Genomic DNA, 11,989 nt, shown 5'->3' with positions numbered 1-11,989 from the left:
AAACAGACTTTTGAACACAGGTAGAACATGTGCTCTAGCCTCCAGGTATTCATCATTTTTTACCTGCAGGTGCTTCTAATAATAAGTTAAGCTCAGCAGTCATAAAATACTCGTCAAACATTTAAATGCTTTTTTGAAATAATGAAAAATGGATTCTGTGACCAAAAGTACAAAATAAAGACTAAGCATGAAATTAATTGTGTAATTTTTTAACTGAAGTGTTCAGTCGATTCTGTAGTAATATTCTGAGTTGTAGTTTGTGGTGTTTTTTGTGGATTTGTAACGCTTGTTGTTAAATAAAGTACATTTTCAATGGTGTTGTTCTGTCAGGTTTAGTCATTTGTTTGTGCCCATCTCTTTGATTCATAATTAACTATTCCACCAAATCACCATTCGTCCATCTGGGTTCGGTACACAAACAACAAATGTTTTTTATCAAACTGTAGGAGTTTATATGCAAATTATCTCTACAACAGATGATTGGTTATTATGGCCATTTATATGCTAGTTCCAATATATTAGGTACACACAGATGGGTTTGGATGTAACATCCTAGTCATTTTTGGAGGCTGTTGAATCACACTGTGTTTTATATAATGTATTCATTTAGAAGGACAACACACAATATTCAACATTTCTGTAAACGTGCCAGTTTTTACAACTGCAGTCCTTTGTTTGAAGCCTGCAAAGTGATAACATCTCAGCCCAGTCACCAGAATAAATCGTGGCAGTTAATGTTTCTGCAATCCATTCAAATTTGTATGTGTCGTATCCTACATACCTTTGTAAGGCTACGTAACATTTGTAAGTGTGAACCCATTGGATACGTTTATAGAGACCTCGTGACAATTTCAGATTGTCTTTGTGGTGTCAAAAAGCGGATATTTTTAATAGAAAGTCAGGACATCTCCAGACATGTTTGTGTTGAACGCAACAGGTAACAGGTTGTTGTGTGGATCAGGTCACAGAAAGCCTCAAAACAAAATGAACTCATTCTTTTTCTCTCTTGTCTTGAACCTCCTTTCAACTCTTTTGAAATTGCCTCATAATATTATCTGGGGTGGGAATCACAAAGTCACCCATGAAACGATAATATGATAACAACAGTATCGCGATCCAGCAATTCTGCAATAATCGATACTTTTCGAGACAATTATCTAACAATGCATCACAAGATCTGTCTCACTGAAGACCACAAAATACCCCTAAAAAAGCTGCAGGAATGGTGTATTTATTCACTGCATTGTGGTGTCAGTTTCACATGGCTCACTAAATACTTAAGTTTACAGAAGTTTGCATCACAAGAAAATATGAAGAAGTGACTTTTGTAAGTTGAATTGGCAGGGGAACCTATTTAGAGCGCCTGGATGTTTTAATAGAAATATCAATACATGGTGCCAGTGTATCAATAATTGCATCGCAAGAGAAACCAAAATGATATATTGCTGTATTGATATTTCGTCCCACCCCTAATTACAATGAAAGTTTAGTTTATTATGTAATGCGCTGCTTTTTTGTTGATTAGAGGGACATTGTTTCTTATGTCCAGACTGATGCAGATAATCTACATGAGATACTGATAAATCAAAAATTAAAATCGAAAAATAATAATTGAACTCTTTTTTTCACAGGTGTGACAAGAAGGCTGTCCCTTGGCTTTCAGCAGTCCTCTGTCAATCTTGACGTCAATCCGGTGAGATTTGGAGACAAGGCAGAGTTTTTGCATCCAGTTTGACTCATCGTCTGGTCCCAGGCCACCTAACCAGGTAAGAATGTGGTGGCTGCATTATAGTGAGATTTCTGATCTGATTTTGCTCTATATAATTTATACAATTGATCACAAATGCGATCTCTCTAATGGCCAGTCAGAGGCGAATCCACTGGTTTCAAAAAGAAGTCTGATTGTTTGCAACCTCATGAGAAAATGACCCTTCTTCTTTTTTGATTTATTACCTCAGCAAACAGTTTCTGAATTAGTTTATGGTCTCAGTCATTAGTTTTAAGTCTTTTTCAGGACAGTGTCATGCTCATTTTGTAAATCTTGGTCCCATTTAGAGTAAAATAGACGATGAAGTAGGGTATGCTTTAGGGCATGGCTACCTTGGGATTGACACATCACTAACATGGCCGCGGGTTCTCAGTCAGATCCAATCAGAATATCTTCCTAATATGATCACTTCTGGCTCCAGAGAGCAAGGTGGCAACGGCCAAAGTTTCAAAAAGGCAGTCCATAAAGCCAATGGGTGACGTCATGGAGAGTTTATATTCGATTCCAAATGAACAACCCAAGCTGTTGAGAAATGCATCTTGAGGAAGAATAATTGTCACCTTTGACATACTTAGGTGTTGTATGAACTATCTCTCTCCCCCTGCGAGGCCCACTAAACAAAACCTAAGTGTACAGCCTAAACGTCCTAGAGCTCATAAACAACATGGGCTGTAAGGACATGAATGTAGTTCTGGCCAGGCTCCTAGTTTCACCATAGAAGCGTTTTAATCATTGCTGGCAATTTAATGATGAGAAATAAAGCATTATTGTGCACCAGGTGTGCTGTGGCAGCTTGCCATACACGAATGAATGAAGCCAAAGCAAAGCCATAACCTCTTACAGCTTCATTATAATCAACCTTTTCTGTCACACATTCATCAACTCTAAACATTTGAGATGTGCTGAATACCTGTCCGAGAGAGAAAAAGAAACATTTACAACAAGAGATGGAGAGAGACAGAAAGAATGCCTGTTACCTCCGCAGATGAAATGGCTGTGTGGGTGGATGTACATGTGAGTGCAGGCTGCTAGGAGCTGTGAGTGGGAAGTTGGTACTGAGTGGGAAGAGAAGAGCTGCTTTAGTGAGACGATCAGCACCAAGGCCTGCTGAAAGGCAGTCACGCTTTCATGGCTCCTCTTTGTTTTCCGCACTTGTACAAATGTAGGTTGCTGATGGATGGTGGATAAGAGTGTTTTTATGTGTGCCTGCCGTCGTCTGTATATGTGTGTAATTGTGAGGGTCAGGATCTGGTTTTCTTTGCTATTATTTTCATGCAAAACCGTAATCCTGTAGCAACTGTAGAGGTACAGACTGAATAGACTGGGCAGAAACAGCACACTCGATTGAAAACATGAGCAAAAAGAAAGCCTTTTTAGAAATCTGTGCAACTTAAGCAACTCATGCATTTAGTCCTGAACTGATTTACATACATTTTTTGTCAATAACATGAAAAACATCATGAAAAGCATTGTCAAAAAGATCTTGTGAACAGGGATATTCTTGTGGCTGGTTTCATTACAAATAATTGATTGTCAGTTGTTGTAGTTATATAATTTTTTTTTTACCCGCGCTGCTATAGAGAAAGATTACATTTTGTTAGAGTTTGATATGGTTGTGATATGTTTACGCAAAGAAACGGGGGACTGATGAGCAAATATCTTAAACTCCCTAACCAGAGCCTGCAGGTGGATGTTTGGTTGGTGCAAGGGCTGAAAACACAGGCAGCAATACGGATGCAGGGCAGCAGTGGCCTTGACAGGGCAGAGGGAGAGATGGAAAATATTTGTAGCCAAATTGGCAGGATGTGTTTGGTGGATGATTGTTGAGAGTGAGGCACGTTGCACGTGTGAATAGCAGTGCAGCTCGAGTCAACTGCCTGAACTAGTTCACAGGCGTCGCTTCATTTCGTCCCTGATATTTTTACTTCACACATACAGCACGTCCACTAGTGTTATGTGAATCTTAAGAGTTGGTTCATTGAGAGGAACAGGAGGTGGAGCTGATGCTTCAAGCAGGTGAAATTATACTATTGTAGAAGGAGAGAGCACAACGAGATGACATAGTTAAGACGGTTCAAGTTAAACCTTACTGTAAATGGTTTATGTTTGATCCATGTATTCATTCGAGGAAGGTTACAGTCTCCTCAATGCTCCACACACATCTGATGTTTTCATGTATCAACATCTTTCGGCTCTTGGACCAGAAGCTTCAGTTGATGTTTAAGTCAAATGCTCAGTGTACATCATGATTTACGCGCTGAACACCTTCATTTGTTTGAGTTATCTGTGTTTCCATTCATTTTTAGGCACAGATTGACTCTTCACACCTCTCCTCTCCCTGCCTTCCATCTTCTTTACCCCCTTAGTCAAAGTCCTAACAGCTATAAATCACCCTGGTAATAATTAATATATTCTGTCGTCAAACTTGCCTGTCGGCCAGGTTTTATTGCCCACAACTAGCAGCTACAGTTAGCAGCAGTTAGCGATGTCCGTGTTACAAGAGAAGAGGTCCATGTTGCAAACGTCCCTGTTATACTTTCATTCCGGCCCTAATGACAAGCCACAGCTCCTGAATGAAGTGTGAGGTTTTATTCTTTTTTCTTTTGCTGGAACTTAGCCACAAATTAAAACTTGGCCAACTAAGACTCTTCTTATTGATTAACAGTTTAGCCAACTATAAAGTGGCAGTGCTACTGGGCAGCTTATGTTTGACAGTACACCAGGTTATAGGTAGAGTTTAGGCAAACAAAACTGGTGCCAATTTGAACGTCCAACCAATTTGACCTCCCTCTTCTGCTAATACTTCACATGACAGCAGTCATTATTCACACAACTGCAATAGTTCTCTTTTTGGTGAAATTTAAATATACATATTTTTAAATGTTTGAACAAACGACCAATACATTGTTTATTTTTTTCTTTTGTGAACCAGCATGTGAAACAGGCAGCAACTGGTGTCTTTTACTGCATCTGTACCTGGTCGTGTACTGTAGGTATTTAAAGGCCCATCCAGTACTAATGACATAATTCCCGGATTGAAGCTACTCAGATGCTTTTTTTTATGCTGTTCAACATCTTTTTACCCTCATCCTGAAAAACATCACAAGTGCATATATTTCTGAGATGAAAAGCCTTTGAAGCTGCGTTTACTGTACACCTCCGCTACAACTCTCCTCTGACAGCAGCTTTAATGAGGTCTTCCTTTAAAGGAATGCATGAGGGGGGGTTTCATTTCAGATTTTATAAAACGACAATGAGTAAAACCTCAACAAAAATAACTGGATCATTTTGATATCAATCTTACCCTATTAGATCATTCAATCTCTAATACGTTGAACAACTACTGAGAAAGATAGAATATAGTGGGGAGCCTGTACGTACAGTATGTAAAGGACATTTGAGCGCCATATAGGGAGGGATTTGATCCAGCTGTTGTGGATAAAATTACCTGACCCTGAACTACTTTAGCTTGGTTATTCACAAGAAACTCCAGTTTCTCCTGCTCCAGTAAAACCAGCCTCAGGGCTTACAAGTGCTTTCTAACAAGACAAGAAATGTATAACATGGAATAAAACATTAAGGGCGGGAATAGTTTGACCATTTGGGAAATCTGGTATTTGTTTTCTTGCTGAGAGTTAAATGCCTGACACCACATATCTGTCTGGTAAATATGTAGCTGGAGCCAGCAGCTGGTTATTATAGCTTAGCATAAAATGTGTTAAATCTTGATTTTTATCCATTAGCCCAGTCACCAAGATAAAATGTTAGCAGTTAATATTTTTTCTGTAAACCACAGATATGTTCAAGTTTAAGCTGAACCATGATGTTTTCCTAACCAAAGCCAAGTGAGTTAAACCCAAACAAACATTAAATTGTAACATAAAAAAGCATTTTAACGTACTTAGCTTACAAAAGTATAAAAATGACATTTTACTAGAGATGATGTGCCAGCCTATTATTGCCAAGCAGCCAGCTGAGAGAAAACCAAATTTTGTGTATAAACTTTGGTTTTTGAACATTTCCCATCTTCGTACTAAGCTAAACTCCCCCTGGCTAGCTTTTTATTTACCAATGTTCTTGTTTGCTTATGTCCCAAAAACTATTCTTTTAAACTCACATGCATGCCCTTGCTTTCAATGATCTGCATTCGTGCATACAGATGCAAACATGCAACTTCAAGCACTCATACATACTGTATATGTACAGTAAACACACACTCAGAGCAACTACATCTTGCATCCCAAAGCTCCTCTCCATGCTCTCTGGCTCCTGCAGTGAGACGGCCCTGAGAGGAGAGCCCTGCAATGCAGCATCTGTGTGACTCACACACATGCACGCACACACAACCGCACACACAGAGTGAGATGGTGGCGCGTGAAAGTGCTCAGATCGTAGGAGGGAGATGAGGAGAGAGAGAGAGCAGAGTGAGGGGAGAGATGAAGCCTGATGAGAAGCGGAGGAGGAGGAGGAGTGAGTAGGAGGAGGAACAGTGATGGGAGGAGGTGGAGGAAGGTGAAGAGGGAAGAAGAAATAACGGGTGGGAGGAAGATTTATAGGTGATGCTAAGAAGTCAGACAAAAGAAGAGAAGAAGAAGCTGATAAGAGGCATGGACTTGACAAATGGACGACTTAATTAACTTGGTGATTACCTCGTCTGAGCAGAATTTTTATGGCTGATGCATTCACAGACAGTTTATCAGTCCCGCTTCATCTCTGTAAGCTGGACACACATTCTGATACATGCTCGGACTGACAAGGGAACATTTGTCTTGAAATGAATGAATATAAACCAGAATATGCTCACAGCTAGCAGGTAAATCTTCACAAAACTTATGATTGCTGTGTGATGTCATGATGGCTTGATTTTGCTTCGCTAATCGCTATTTTTGTTGGTGAGGAGATGCTCTGGAGGAACAGCCTGTAATTAGCCTTCTATTCGCTGATATCTGCAAGCTCTTGCTCGATAATTTGTTGAGCTAAGATAATTCATGTTAGTCTATAAAAACTCCCAAAACAGCACTCAGCAGTAATGATACAACACAATTAACAGTATTTAGTCAGTGAGCTGTAACTTCTGGGTAAACAAACCAAACACATCAGCTTCTCTCAGTCTGCAGTCAGTACACTTGTATTTCTGACACTTGTGAAAGATTTTTCATTGTAACTTTTAATCTGGCTTCAAAGGGTTAAGATGAATTTTAATCTTTTGTGCGTCCACCTCACCTGGCACTAAAGCAACATAAAGTTCTACTTTACCAAGCTCGTCTTGCTATGTGACGAGAGACAAGCATTGAAGTACCAAATCAAAATTTAAAACTTTACTGTCTGTCTCTTAATGGACTTTATGTTTCAGTCAGACAGCCCACCTGCTATTTTGAGGCCACTGGAATGGCTATGTGCAGCAAGTGTTTCTCTCTCTCTCTCTTTGTCTCTCTCTCTCAGTGTGTGTGTTCTGTTTTGACCCTACTTGTGTGTCCTTGCCTGTATATCTTCCCTCTTTTGACTGTACATCATTTATTTTCTATGGATTGTGCCTCACTGGGGAAGAAGGCCATTGGAAATAGTGATGGAGTCATACTTTTCACGTCCTTGACAATTACTGTCAAGGTGTCCTTCGGCAAGGCACTAAACCCCATACTGTTCTTGTAAAGCAGCTCAGTGGACATCAATAAAACACTGCAATAATACTGGGCAGCCTAAGTAGAAATGAGTAGATTCATCTGAATGTGAATTAGAAAGGTTTATGTCTTGCTTTGAAATGTAGTGAGTCACTGAGTACAGATAAATGGCAATTTTTGTAATTACTAACTTAACACATTGAAAGAAAAACGTTGCATGTTGGTTTTGATTGACATTAACGCCATGGTAACAGAGTGCTGACCACATAGCTGATAACAGGCTTATAACACATGGGGTGATAAAAGCACAACACTCAGCCGAAAAAGTTCAATGTACAGACAATCTGCTTCCACTAATGGACTTTTCTGTCTCTGTTATGAAAGTTTATGTGCGCGAAAGCTCAAGATTGACAGACACAGCCAGCCAACAAGCTTCTCCTCCATTTTCTGAGTAACCAGTGTTACGGGTGAGGAGTTCCACCTGATCTACCATATGATTGGTTGAAGGGCTGCACGATATGGTCAAAAAGTAATATTGCGATTATTTTGACAGATATTGCAATCTAATATATAATTCATGATTATTATGGATGATTACATTTCACATCACAAATTTTAATGTCATTGAAAAACTAGTAAAATCATGTTGATGTGGCATTTTTCCCAGTCTCTGCCAAACAAACATGTTTTATTACATCTGGAGAACTATTTTTGTAGGCCAGAGCATCTCTGCAGCACTAAAATAAAATAATTGCAGTTCTTGCGATTTCGATTATTTGGGGATTAATTGAGCAGCCCTAATTGGTTGCCTAAAAAAAAGATTTTCAACTCTGAAAAAGGACTCTGGTGCTAAAATAAAAAAGTTACGTGGACACGGGTCGAAAAGATTTAATCAAAAATGTAATCATGCTGGAAGCCATCATGGTGCTCTCTCACTTTTCCTTGCATAAATCGAGCTTTTAAGGAAACGAATGAATGAAAAAATACTTAAATATATAAGAATTGTTTTTTTGTCAATATTAGAAATGAAAAAAAGGAAAACCTCAACTCTTAAATCCAAGAAAGCAAAATTTGTAGTTTAATGAATTTCTGTAGCGTATAATCTCTCTCTTCCTCTGAATAACCTCCTGAGGCCGCCGTTTTAGCCAGACAGAGTCGGGGGGAGGAAAAGTACCCTGAGTGGTCTATTCTGAGGACATAGTGAAAAAAAAACAAGTCTACTTCCAGTTATTCTGCACTCAAGCCTTGTATAAGGGTAAAAAATGCAGCATGCTCACTTGATTATTTCCATCGCCTCAAATCGACCCTGTGTTGGGAAATGCAACTTGTCGCTGCTGATTCATCCCTGTGAAATGATGAGTTTATCAGTGTGCAGTAGGTGAAAGGAGCAGAGATGTTGAACCTGTACACTCAGCCTTCTGTGCACTCGTAACACTTGCAGAACTTGAAACAGGCTCAAACTGTAGAGACATGCACTGTCTGTCAATATAAAACAAATATGAATTATTGATGTGAACTGTAACGTAGACCCAATAGTCAATGTTTGTACTTATACATATGTGCATGTTACTTAGCAACCAGTTTGATTAGCTGCTGTTGAGAACGCTGCGTAGCGTGGTGGGAAAAACACACAACCAGCATCATTGCACATTTGGAAAGGTTATTAATATATTATATAGATACGTTTGTTTCCACAGCAGCAGCCACAGTAAATGTTCTTGTTGCATCTTTTACATTTTTAGTATTGATTTTTTGCATCATACCTATACCTCTTAGCTGTTGTAACAAGGTGACAACAAGGTAATTTATTTGTCATTAAACAACACAATGAGAGTTTGTAGTTCCTTCATGCTACACAAACATAAACATGTGTACATGGCATTACCCAAAAAACAAATGGGAGATGCCCCATGCACAACAGTGCTTCTCTTCTGGGTGCAGCCAGTAAAGGGCAAATCACAGCAGATCCAAAAATCAATATTCCAACGCATACCAGGCACGGGTCATAATGACTGCTCACCGCTGTCAACGTTTTTCGTGCCTGTGATTCATGTCTTCATGTCACTCCGCAAGTAGTCCATTCATTTGTCACGATGGATCTTCATTCAAAGCAGAGCTCCACCAAAGAGCCTGCAATCGTTGCAGAAGGTTACCTGATGTGTTCTAAGAATTTTGGACGTGTGGGGAGAACTTTTTCTTTCTTAGCTGAAGCCGACAACGGGACAAAATAAATGTAAAGAGATACATAGTGGAGTTCCTATTTTTGTTATGACATGTATAATAAATTCTGTAGTCTACCCCTTACATGACCTGGCAAGTGACATTCTTCTAAAACGCATACGAATAACTCCCCCGACATGGTTAGAAAATACTGCCTCTAGAGCCAGCTGCACAACGAGAAAATGTAGCTTCATCAGATTCGCTCTGTGCTTAATTGCCAAGAGATGTTTCTTTAAATAATCTGGTGCTGATCAGCAGATAATCCAACAAAGTCACATTCCATAGCTTATCATAAATATATAATAGTACAAAGTACGTACGTCAAAATTGTTTATTTCTGCTGTCATTTTCAGCCAGAACTGTAACGTTCAAACAGATATAATAAAACACGATGATCCGACATTTCTGTTATGTGCTGTGTTGCTTTGCTAGGGTCTTTGATATTAATGCAACAGTGGTATCTCATACTAAATGCTAGTTTGGGGTAAACTCAGACTTGTCATTTACTTAAGTATTTGGCCTATCAGGTAAATTAGTTCTCCAAACTAACGTTAGTAAAGTGTTGGTAATGATGAAATCATCAAACATGCATTTTAGTTGAATAATTTGTAAACACTTTGTAAATACATGATGAAAAAAGGCAATTAATTTTCATTAAAGCTAGTGCGTCATGCAGGGGTTTTATACCCAGAAGTTATTGAAAACAAACATTGTGATTGGTTGTTTACATGCAGGAATTCTGTAGTGCATTTTTTAAATTTACTTCTGAATGCAAGTAAACAGCCGCAACAAGATGGTGACAATAATATGGTCGGCATCTTCACATTAAAAGCTCAACATTTGGTAAACACTGTCTATCAACTTTGACTGTATTTGGGCAGCAAGCATCAATGACGTAAACACAGAGTCCACCTCTCCTCAACCCGCTATAGTAGTAGTTGTGTGCTCTGTCGTCTTGTGACACGGTCCACACGTCAAATGCAACAACTTGATCAGGGATTTTGTGCAATCAGCAGTGGCAGGTGTTTGTCTACAAAAATCAGATCTCACAAAAAACATGTCCGATACACTCATAGAAAGTTGATTTCAGTCGTACTAGCAAGCTTGATATTATGATTTATTATTCATTAATGAGGATAAATAAATATGTCAATATAGAGTGGAATATTTAGAAATGTAATGCTATACTAATACCCTGCTGAGTTACAAGTTACTATCCAACACCTCCAGTAGTAGTTTCCAGCTCTGCTCGTCTGCTCACTATTCAACTCCATTCTTCTCTGGCACAGAGAGAGAGCGTATCAGCATCAACCACCCCTCTATCTGGCATAGTGCCACAGGCTTTTTGCCAAGTGCAACAGACCTGCTGTCTACTGAGACGTCGGACGTCTAACTCTATCATATCACTATCTCATACAGTCTCGGTCCTCACTGGACACAATGCCTTGAGGACAGTATATTATCTGGACCATATACTATATTGTCTGGTATCTGGTGATCTGCAATTTTCTGCTCTTCACTTGTCTTCATCATTTCTTCTCTAAACTGATCTTGATAAGACTCTTTTTTTAGTTTCTTTTTCCTCTGCTCTGTTATACTTGAGACTCTACTCATTCTAAGTTTTTACATCATATCCTAAACCAGTATTTTATTTCTGAATATACAGTAAGTGCATGTTAATTAGTAGCTACTGTACTGCATTGCAGCCCTGTTTTGTGTTTCAGGCTGATGAGAAAGGCGTAGTTTTACGTGATAATGTTGCATAATGCCTCTCTAATCTCTAAACCATGCTGAGTTTTCAGAGGACTTGATTTCAGTCCCTTTTGTCTTCTTTTGCCCAGCAGGTGGTGCTGTTTCATTTCACACATGCAGCACACTCTTACTCACAAACATACAGTCCATACATTAAGCACTGTCATCAGCAGCTCAACAGGCCTCCAGGAAGCCAGGCCACACTTCCCTCCTCCCTCCTTATGGACCACCACTGACATTCTGAGCCTGACCACCATCAGGATCATCCTGTTGGGTCTGGAAATAAGCCATAGAGCTCAAAGTGACCTTCACCATCAGACCACCGGCACTGAGACATATAGCATCAGGACAGCAGTCTCATCTCTGTATTTTATGGCTCTTTTAATATTGAGAGTGCTCTTCGAAGGAGGCTCGTGCAGGGACACAGAGGTGGAATAAGCGACAGAATGGATAGTGACAGTGAAGGGGCGATGCAAAATATAGTGCCATGGTTTTTGGATATAGACAGAGTGGACATTTTGAGCTGTTTTTGTGCTGTGGAGTCTCTGTAGAGGCCTCATTCATACTGATGTTCCCTTCAGAGCTGAGTCATGCAAAGCTCCATTGACTCCTGACTCTGATCCATTTAGGC

The sequence above is a fragment of the Pagrus major genome, chromosome 9 (genome assembly GCF_040436345.1).
Source record: "Pagrus major chromosome 9, Pma_NU_1.0".
NCBI lineage: Eukaryota > Metazoa > Chordata > Actinopteri > Spariformes > Sparidae > Pagrus > Pagrus major.
The sequence above is the reverse complement of the archived record's forward strand: the minus strand, read 5'-3'. Positions refer to the sequence as shown.